An 11,527-nucleotide genomic window follows, 5' to 3' on the forward strand; every position below is an offset into this window, starting at 1 on the left:
AACAGAGGGGCAATGTGGGGAAGGATGTTGAGAGGCATAAAGGTGTGTGTGTATGTGTATGTGTGTGCGTATTGATACAAATAGACCAGAATGCGCAATGTCGACATGCACATCAAAAATTTCTATGCTGTTGTTATAGGACAGGTGTTTATTTGTTTATTTATTATATTCAGGATTTCCAGAGTTGTGCCTCTAGTTGGTCAGGAGTTGTGTCCAAAGTCAATCTAGATCCAGAGAGGGTTGTGTCCCAGGTCAATCTAGATCCAGAGAGAGTTGTGTCCCAGGTCAATCTAGATCCAGAGAGAGTTCTGCACCAAGTCAATCTAGATCCAGAGAGGGTTGTGTCCAAGGTCAATCTAGATCCAGAGAGGGTTGTGTCCAAGGTCAATCTAGATCCAGAGAGAGTTGTGTCCCAGGTCAATCTAGATCCAGAGAGAGTTCTGCACCAAGTCAATCTAGATCCAGAGAGAGTTGTGTCCCAGGTCAATCTAGATCCAGAGAGAGTTGCCACCAAGTCAATCTAGATCCAGAGAGACTTGTTGTGTCTACAGAGGCTTTAGATCGAGAGAGTCGGGTGTCACATCAGTCTGGATGGTCAGTGATTAACAGTGTAGTGTAACTATCGGCGTTGACGTGTGTTTACTGGGTTGTACTAACAGAGCAGTCCCTGTCACCTTTGACCCCTGACCTTTCACCCGGGGTACCAGAGGGACTCACTTTAGTAGATTTGGTTGAAAAGTAAAACACACACAATAAAAGACAATATATCCATCTATATCTTCTCTGATATCCTACAAATATCAGAGGAGTAGAGGGAATTAATCAAACATGATCTGAATGAACGAATGAATGAATGATGAAAGTGCTTTTCAGTTATATTAAATCTATAATACACCTGCATATTACATTTATTATTGAGGCTGTGTTCACTTGAGGATTGTGATGGAAATAAATATAAAATGTACAAATTACAATGCTTTTATATTTTTGTTATCATGATGAATTAATTAGGTTGTAATTAGGTTAATTAGTGATTAAAACCCAGTACCTCAGAGCGCATTACATCTACCTGGAGAAAGATGTGTGTCGTCGTCGTCGTCCCCCCTCCAACTGTGTTAACCAATCAGAACAGAGCTAACCTCAGTCACCAATCAGCACCTCCAGTCTCAAATATAGGGGCATCACACCCGGAGAGCAAGAGTCAATCACACACACACACACACACACACACACACACACACACACACACACACACACACACACACACACACACACACACACACACACACACTCCTGCTGTGTTAATACATTTTCTTTGGGGAGAGAGAAGAGAAACATGAATATGGGAGCAGAAGGTCCCTCTGAGAGCAGGGATTTATCCCAGGTCCAGTCAAAGGAAATACCTTGCCATGATTTGTGTCCAGCCCACTGATGGTTGTACCTCTAATTTGCCAATCAGTGAGTCAATAAACTTAGGGAGGGGGACTTTTACTTTGTAAACGTCCATGTCTTCCTCTCCTCTGTGAAGGGAAAGCGAGGGTTAAAAAAAGACACAGGCAGCTCATACAAGACACATCAATGATAGAGAAGAAGGGAATCAAACTGACATGTGTGGTCTGGCTGGGAACGTCTTCACCACGTCAGGTCAGGTCCCGGGGTGGCCTTTTCATCCCGTCGCCATGGTAACCAGACGGCTACCAGTGGCACTGGGGGTAATGAGCTGTCATTTTGGAGAGGGGAACCACAGGTACTTTTATTGAGTGACGGACGCACCAAGGTGAAGAAAATGGTCAGGATGCTTTTATGTCAAGAAAACCGGCCTATGCGTGTGTGTAGCTGAAATGGTTGGGGAGGTGGTACTGACTGCATGTGTTTGCCTGTTTGTGGGTGTTTGTACGTGTCTATTTATGTGGGTTTGTTTGATTATGTATTTTCTATATGACTTGAGCGTTGCATGAGAAATCAGATGACATAATTGTATTATAAATGGATAGCATATTCTAGTTATTCAAATATATGTACATAATATACAAATCCCACATACAATTTAACATTAATCACATGCAACTTTACTCAAAGTTGTAAATATCTTCGCATGATTTACGCCGGTATATATTTTGTTTCATTCTTCTTCTTTTTCTAATTTCACAGTAGGCTATTACTAAGGAGCCACACTTTTTGTACTATTTGAAAATCTAACCATTTATAAACGTACAAATAAATGAAGTCCACCGGTAGAAAAATGACATTATCTGTTATGTCTGCTTTGTTGTCTCTGTCTGGGGTTGTTTCTCTCCAAGCTCAGCGATTCTTTAAATAGTACCACGTCAGATCCTTTAGAACAACATCCGCACTGATATCCTGGAGGTAATACCGCGTGTTTTCCTTGACTCAAAAGCTTTATTTTTGCTCACCGAACCCCCTGATAAACCAGTTTCCTGTGCGAAAGTAAAACTTCACTGACGGCGATTAGCACGACAGAAAGAGCGTGGAGAAAAAAAAAAAGCTGCCTGTTTTGTCTCAAGCCCCCCCAGGTATGTCGAAACGATTTGTCAGGATCGATTTTGTCATTTAATTTCCATTGGAAGACCTTAATGAACTGACCACATTAGTCTACACAATATGTGTCGAATCGACCAGATGGCCTAGTTACCTCGGGCCTGCAGTACACCGTACTACATAAGACACATGACTCCAGGTTTTTTTCTCCGTAATATACTATCCTTTGTACTTTTAACTGGCAAACACTTCCAAGTCTGGCTCTGTACAAATAAAGTAACCGCTCTTCACAACGTCATACAAATGCATGTTTGTCTGCCCTTGTAGCCTACTATTTGAACAAGCACAGACATACTGTCAGCGTCAGGTAATGTCGAGTTTCACGGCAACTGCTTAAATATCGAGTTTTTTTTCCAGTCTGAACTAAAGTAACGCATTGCACTGAATTAGTTGACATTATAAATATGCCCGTATAAAAGATGAGGTGCTTCTCCTTAAAGCGGTGATAGGGGGCAGTGTTCTCCTGTTCTACAGACAATCTCGCACCCTCGCTCAAAGCATGGACCTATTAAAGAGGCAGGCGCTGTAATGGTAGGAAGATGCAGCTCCCGTTTGGCTCCAGGGTTACATGGGTCAGGCAGATGGTACGTGGCCCGCCATGTAGTGTCTCATTTTAACGTTCAGTCAATAGGAAACCATTATGTGTTCAACTTCATTAACCTCTCTGTTTACACTCACATGTCAATTTAAACGGGTTAAAGGAGAATGGAAAACTTTAAGGGGAATTATATTATCTAAGCTGCCTGGGGACATTTGTTTGACTGTAGAATAAAGATGGACAAGGGCTGAATTGTTGTCGTCTGTACTCATAGGAAACCTTAAGAGAGACAAACAACAAAAAATGTCTGAGTGTTTAAAAGGACGCTAACGTATTATTGAGGACTTCTTCAGATCTCTGTGTGTCTCGCCACATTCAAGTGCCTATGTCTCCATCAAGCCCTCTTCTGAAGAAGAAAGAAAGAAAGAAAGAAAGAAAGAAAGAAAGAAAGAAAGAAAGAAAGAAAGAAAGAAAGAAAGAAAGAAAGAAATTCCATTTCTAGCATTGTGTAGGAATCATCATTTAGTATTTAAATGTGCTGTAAGCGATATTTATTTGTTTAACAAAAGTGTAAAATAGCTCTATGTACCAATAGCCATCGCTGATATAGAGTGTTTGATCAGTATCATTTCTCTTCCAGTCCCTCAGCGGTGCAGTAAACAAAAAATAAATTCAGGTATCCCTTTCCCACTTTATCCAATCAGGAGCCAGAACATGACAAAGAGGCGTGTTCACAGGCAGGCAGCAGGATTTCAATGGCGGAACCAAACATGCCAAGGAAATTAAAACAATTGCTAAAGAAATGAAAGCTGCCTGATTTCAAGCAATGTTAACTTTTTTTTAACTATTTTACGCTTTGACGCAGTCTTGAACCTGTTTTGGTCCTGCATCGGGTTTTAGTGAGCGGACCAATCGTAGCCCTTGCTGCTACGTCGCCTCGACGCAAGGTTAAAATTTTTGGGAGGCGCGCGTCAGGCCCTTGCGGTGGACGCAAGGAGGGTCCGCAAGGACGTATTGGGTCCGTAAACCCCCTTGCATTGCGTCAACGTGGAACCATAGTCGGCACTTAACACATCACCACCGATTCAAGTACCTGTTTATTGTGGTGGTGACCAGAAGAGCCCTGCCTGTACACATGCCATCCAGTCATGTTAACATTTTGCCTTCATCCTCCAGCTTTTATCTATTTTACTCAAACCAGGGAAGAGATGACAAGAGGCTGATAAGACGGTGGTGTATTGGGTCGCTGTGAGGGTATTCGAAGTGGGAGCGTGTGTTTGATGTTGACGTCAGGAAGGGGTTTGGGGTGTGTCGGTCTTGTGATATGTCTCCTGTTGGAGGACATAGCCAGCATCAAACAGCAACAACAAACACACACACACACGTGCATATGCAGAGATGAATGCAATGTTCTATGATGTGCTTCGGTGAGTGTGTGCGTGCGTTTGTGTGTGAGGGAAGGAATATCTGTATGCGTTTATACTATAAAATCTGAGATATTTTATGTGTCTATATGTGTGTTTCCATCTACATGGATATTCCCATGCATTTTTCTGCATGGTGTGTGTGGTCTACACTGTTTCGTCTTGTCTGCCTTCAGCACTTTTGTGTGTATAATCATGGTTGTGTGTGCTATGTTTGTCTGTGTGTATTTTGTGCTGTCTAAGATATGTATGCATATTCTGTACTGTGTGTTGTCTGTGCCATGTATGTGTATTAAGTACTGTGTGTTGTGTCTGCATTCGGGTGCGGCGTTTACACAATACCAAGCTCAATATAGTAACAACATTTCTAACCCCAAGGTCTATAATAGACGCCTCTGTCTGGTCTCTGGACCGGAGCCAGGAACCCAGCAGACCAGAGGTCTCTCTTCACCAGATGCCTAAGCAGAAGATCCCAGGATGAGGTGGCAGCGGAGCAGTACAGTCACTCGAATGGTGCCACCATAAATAACCGCTTTCATTGTGGTGAGTGCTTCTCTATCTTTATTTCTCCTTAGTCCCTCCCCCCCTGCACATAGCGCCTTCCCAGCCCAGCCTTTAAAATAGAAGTAGTCCCTAGACAGCCCAGGCAGTCACATGACCCCGACAGATAAGAGTGGAGCCATCTTTATGCGCTCTCGCTCGGGCTCCTCTTGTTAAAGTTGGGAGTTGTCGTCTAACGTTCAGCCTCTGTCCTTAAGCGACATAGCAAAGGGCCATATAAACCCTTCCACTCCGGTTCCCAGGTCTTTTCCCAGACTCAAAGACAGAACAGAAAGAATGAGAATAATGGGAAACGGATCTCCCTGTTCTCACTAATCAGAAGCAGAAACCAGGAGACCTAAATTGTGACTAGCGTGTGGGACAGAGGAACAGTGAATTGTCATTTATGGGGTTTTCCCATTGAGGTTTTCCGTGTATCAGTGTTGTTTCAGGACTATTGTCTCTAACTTTTGCTGTCAGATAGAATTATCCTCAAAAATAAGCAGTTTGTTCACTCATAGGAGCAGATTTCATACAACATTGCTAATAGTTATAATAGTTAGTTCGGATATTTAAATACTATATTCAAAGGAAAATATATGTTTGTCAACTGAACAGAACTGAACTTTACTGCTCTAGAATAATAAGATGATTTGAAGAGCTGGCACGCTACAGAGGCACTCTCTGGCCTATTAACTAGCTAGCTCGTTATCAGCCTTCAAAGCTATTGCCTTAGAAGTGCAGCCAAAGTTTTCATTATTTTATCATTAGCTATCTTGTTAGGTTTATTGAGTATACTAGGCTTTATTCTGAACTAAACAATATACAAATGTTTATAACTCTGAACACTAGCACGGTGAAGTCACTGGCAGTCTCAGTGTCGTGGCTAGTGGCTAAAAATGGGTTCTCTTGCTCACAAGCTGTTCAAGAGCTAGCATGCAACACACATTTTCTCCCTAACAATTGCTAAATTGCTACCAAGTAAACCGAAGAGCTCAATTCCTCCCCTAATAAGCGGCAGCAACCAGCTGAGCTCCTAGACTTGGCCTGACAGCGGATCGGCCGGTATCTGGCGCTGGAACTCTGTGTGAGGCCCCCTTCCCCCCCCCCGCCTCCTTCCCCGGCTATAATGAAAAGTGTTATGAATGTATGTGTCTTAATTCTGTTCTCTTTTTGTCTGTGGGTGGCAAACCGAAGGGGTGGGCCACACGGCAGGGGGGCATAGAGGGGGACAGAGGAGAGCAGGTCCAGTCGAACGCTGAGCCGCACTAAGCCGGTTTGTTGAGGTCACGTTAGCACCAATAGGGGATTAGGGTGGTTCAGATCAATGTCTGATTGGGATCTTTCTCCCGGCCATTGCCTCCCTCTGTCTGCGGAGAATGCGGCCAAAGCCGCGCGATTTGTACTTGGGGAGTAGAAAGGCTGCCCCCCCAAGCACGGGGGACAAAGACACACATTAGCTCAGTTTTGCCGTTTTATTCTGCATCAGCGGCCAGCCTCGCGGTCCAATGGATCAAACGCATGAAGACCTGACTGATGCTGCTCTCTCTCACACACACATGCTAGCTTACCCATGCGCACAAACGTCTGCATTTGAAAACATGCACACGCACACAGGCAAGCACACTGAATGCTGCACTTTTTGCTATTTTGTGCTTTAGGTTCATTTGCCTTTGTGTCAGTGTGTGTTTGATTATTTGTTTTTGTGTGTGTGCGTGTGTGTGTGTGTGTGTGTGTGTGTGTGTGTTTGTGTGTGTTGTGTTCATGACATTGTAAGGGAGCTGATGTGTGCATTCGTGTCTTCTCCCTCTTTTTATTTATTTCTCTTTCCACACATATTTGGGTGTTTGCCAAATGTCCGTAAACATTTATCCATCTGTGTGTTCATGTTAATCTCTCCTTTACGCCTGCAGCACAAACGCACACACACATACACACAAACACACACACACACACACACACACACACACACACACACACACACACACACACACAAACAACTCTCTACTCCTAAATATACTCCTACTCCTAAGATATTAAACATGTATTTAATAACGCTTTGGTTAAAAGCATTTTACAACAATACGATTATAATAATGAAAACAATAACAGCACACATTCTTATTAGTAAGCCTAGTAGCAGCATTAGTAGTACAAATAGAGTGGTGTTAATATAATTCTCATTAGGAGGAAATGTTATTAGCATCGGTTTCTGAAGGTCAGTTTTAAAGATAAGCTCAACCTAGCCTTCACCCGAGGCCTAATTGTGTGAACTACAATTCCGAGAGCTGAGGCAAACGTTGTGTTTATCACTTCATCAGCTTACCATGGAGATGATCCAGTCCCAGAGCGCTCTCAAACAAACATACCCCTCCATCATGAACCACGGAGTCGTCCGCTTGGTCAACAGTACGCCTTATCTGCCTCCACTTCTGCTCTGCTCGGAGCACACGCTCTTGGTCCCAAAATATGCCTCCGTGAGAGAGGTGTCCGTCACATAAGTGAGATTGACTCCCACTCACGTCTCTGCAAACACTTTTGACCTCTGCAGGCTCTCGGAGGCACACCAACATACGGGGTGGAATCAGCACCTTAAAACAAAAGTATCTGTTCAGATCGCAGTGGTACATAAAATTGGTAAAAAGCTCACAAATATTATGCATTAATATTTTTGTTTTATTTCAAACTTGTTGATTAGCAAACATTTAACAAACTGAAATGTGAACAGATAATGCAATAATATATCAATAATTAAATTAAATTCAGTTGTACTTGTATAGCCCTTAATGAAAGTTGTAGTCTCAAAGGGTTTACCAGGCCATATATGTATGACAGCCCCCTACTCCCCTACTTTATTTTTTATTTTATTTTTTATTTATTTTTTGTCTTGTTTTTGTTTTATTTATTTCTTATTGCTTATGTTAATTAATTTATTTTTTTATTTTTTTTCCACAATGTCTTGTTTTTAAAAAAATGTATGATGACTATATGCTCTGTAAGGTGACCTTGGGTGTCTTGAAAGGCGCCTCTAAATTAAATGTATTATTATTATTATTATTATTACTCCCCGTCCCAGCCCCCCAGAGGGCAAGAAAAAACTCCCTTAAATAGCTAGGAAGAAATCTTGAGTAGGAATTCTGAGAGCGGGGTCCCTCCTTCCAGGGATGGTAAGGAGTGCCATTGGTGCCATAATTGACATGCATACAAGCAAACATTTGGAATCATTGTTAATAAAAAAATATAACTAAATAGGGCCTATGGTGATAGGTTGCTGGCCGCTTAACCATTGCGGGAGTCCAGGCACAGCAACATGCCAGGCATCCAGTCACAGTCATCGCAACCTGCCAGGCATCCAGTCGCAGTTCTGCAACACGCTAAAACAGTCAGAATTATGAATTTGATGGGGTAAGGTGCAGAGAAAACATGTAGACAACAACTGCTATCTAGTGCCTAGATTAGATTAGGATTGCTAATCAGCAGCAGCTATCTCAGCAAGAGCAGCTGTGGCACCCATAGGTGCCAAACAAAAGACTAAAGAGAGTTTTTGCTTTGAATATCTCATCCGAGTCAGCTTCCCTAATTACAGGTGGCAGACTATTCCATAGATAGGGAACTAGATAGGAGATTGCTGTTTGCTGCTGATTTATCTTTGTATATTTTATATATATGTGGTGTTTGACTTTTGTGTCTTATCCAATTAATAACATGGGTCACTAAACTTCAAACACCCAAATAAAGGCCAAAAAGTGAATATGATAAATAGAAGTGAGGGAAGAGAAGAAAAATTATAAAGAGGAGATACGTGCAAAGGGGATTCAGCGTTGAAGGCAGAACGTATCGATCAAGATTGTCTGTAGAGCAAATTAGTTTTCAACAGGATCCTTACACATCCTTTTACTCTCTTCAAATAAGTATGTCAGGGTAAAAACTAGTTTTGCTCAGTTTTTAACATGTCAACGGGGAAATAAATGGATTCATTGGTTCTTATGGAAACTCATTTTCCACTGCCATACTTTAAGTTTTACTTTATTTAACCATAAAAAATAAAAGGGCCAGAGTTTTTTGAATGATTCTTGAGGGTCAATTAGGTAGTGTATGGGGCTTAGACGCAGTGTGCTACAATGCGCTGCCCTGCCTCCACTTTTACGCACCCAAAGTAGTGTGTATTTTTGTGGTTGTGTCTGTATGTGTTCGTGTGTCTGTGTGTGGTTGTGTGTGATTGGGTCATAGGGTCAGGGTGTGTGTGTGTTTGTGTGTGTTTTGGTATGTGTCTGTGTGTATGCGTGCGAGTGGGATTGTATGTGTGAGGCTGTGTGTGTGTCTGCGTGTGATTTGGTGGGAGGGTCAGGGGGTTTGTGTGTGTGTACTCTACCTCCCCCTGACCAGCTCCCGCCCATCAGGTTAGAAGTCATTATTAAATGTTTGCCTACCAGCACTCTACTGGGGATGAATTAATCTAGGGTCAAAGGTCAGGGGGTCAACACACTTAAGTGGATTATATATATTTAACAGAGTCAGCCCGCGTCTGCTGAAGCCGTTGGCACGATGCAGTGAACGATTATGTCAGTGTGACTGAGGAGGACTACAGATTTTTATGTCGGTGTTTTATAACCTACTCATCATATCATCATATAATATATAATATATCTCCTCCACCCATAAATCAAACTGTATATAGCGCTCTTCAGGCAACTTGCAATACAACAGAGAAAGATAAACCCAATTTCCTGTCTTAGAACAATACATTTCCTTTTATTTATAATAAAAGGACATTTTATTTTATGGAAAGAATTCATACATGTGAGAGGATGAATTTGAGAAGATGACACATTGAGTGATTAGAAGAATAGCTTACATCATTCCAGCTACTACGTAAAACTTCTGAACTTTCTAATATCGGAATTCTCCAAACCAAACTACACCTCTTACAAAATATAAAATCAAGCCTACCGACCTGGCAAACCGTCACCCAGTGTTTGCCAAAGGATCAACACTTTTCATTGTTGCTGGTAACGATAGCTACCTTTCATGAGACACACCTCTTGACCCTTGACCCTAAACCAGGGTAGTCTCCCCTGCCCCCCAACAGCTCAGATTAGGACGTTAAATCATGAATACTCATTAATTAACAATAAGTGGCTCAACTGGCAAACAGAATAAGATTGCTTTGAAATCACTTTCAAAACGCACATTTCTACTTTATTTATTGGAAAGTAACTTATGTATGTTATTTCCATTTTATTCTTTTTTTTGTCTTTTCTTTGCCTTTCTCTTTCTCGTTCTCTCGATTCCCCGTTCTTTCGGCGTTTGTGTGTGTTTTACTGATGAGGTTTTTAGGTGTAACAAAATGTAACAGAGCGATTGGCAGCACCCCTGGTTTGTGACCACGAGAGTGACCAGCGAGAGAGAGAAAGAGAGACATGGATATAGATTGGGTGATAGAGAGTGAGAGAGAGAGAGAGAGAGAGAGAGAGAGAGAGAGAGAGAGAGAGAGAGAGAGAGAGAGAGAGAGAGAGAGAGAGAGAGAGAGAGAGAGATGGATATAGAGTGGGAGATAGAGAGAGAGAGAGAGAGAGAGCCATAGAGAGAGAGCGAGAGACCGACAGACAGAGAGGGAGAGAGAGTGAGAGAGAGGCATGGACACAGAACGGGAGAGAGAGGTAGGGCCCAAGAGGTTCCTAGGCTCTGCAAACCACTTCAGCTCTCACTTGAGTGCTCCTCTTTGGGCCTTTACTCACACAAGACACCCCCCCCCCCCCTCTCCCCTCCCCTGCACCCTCCCACCCCAGACCCCAGAGACCATACGATTGAAATTCCTCCACTAGGCAAGACCCCCGCCCTCTTGCCCCTGTGCTCGGCACACACTGAGGGGCGTTCTAAACGCATTAACACCAAATCAATGGCAACCAGTGCAGGGGAGGTGGGGGTAAGATCGCCTTAGCAACATAATCTATACTGGCTGACAGGGAGGGAAGGTGGGGGAAGCACACGCACACACACACATACACACAAAACGGAGGCCGCGGAAGGCAACAAAACCCCAAAGTGAACACAGAAGAAACTGTTCCCTTTTTCTCCCACAGCACAATCTTCTACACTAAATCCTCTCCTCTACTCTCTCGCTCCCTCGTCCCCTCGCCCCCTCTCCTCTCCGTCCCCCTCCCCTCTTCCACCACCAGAGTAGGGCTGTGCGGGGCCGGCTGACCAGCCTGTTTGGATGAAGAAGTAGAAGCGGATGTTGAAGAGGGGGTAAAGAGGTTGGTCATGGTGATGATTGCGGGGAAGATGAAGAGGATATTGATAGAAATAGATAATGATGATGATATACGTTAAAGAAATTGATAATTTAAGTGCCGGGTAAGGATGATTATTTTTACCCAACAGGACTCATCATAATCCAGCCCATGCCAGTGAGCAAGGTCATACCATAGTTGTGTGTGTATTAGTGTGCATGCGTTTGGGTGTG

General features: G+C 42.9%; 1 long non-coding RNA gene across 1 annotated transcript; it reads right to left on the reverse strand.

Moving 5' to 3' along the window:
- Nucleotides 1-1,180: 1,180 nt before the first annotated feature.
- On the reverse strand, nucleotides 1,181-7,600 carry LOC132469792 (uncharacterized). Its single transcript, XR_009528489.1, has 3 exons — nucleotides 7,388-7,600; nucleotides 1,608-1,720; nucleotides 1,181-1,520 (listed from the first exon to the last, which is right to left on the reverse strand). It is a non-coding gene; the product is annotated as an uncharacterized LOC132469792 (long non-coding RNA).
- Between the last annotated feature and the right edge of the window lie 3,927 nt (nucleotides 7,601-11,527).

The sequence above is a fragment of the Gadus macrocephalus genome, chromosome 12 (genome assembly GCF_031168955.1).
Source record: "Gadus macrocephalus chromosome 12, ASM3116895v1".
Classification (NCBI taxonomy): domain Eukaryota; kingdom Metazoa; phylum Chordata; class Actinopteri; order Gadiformes; family Gadidae; genus Gadus; species Gadus macrocephalus.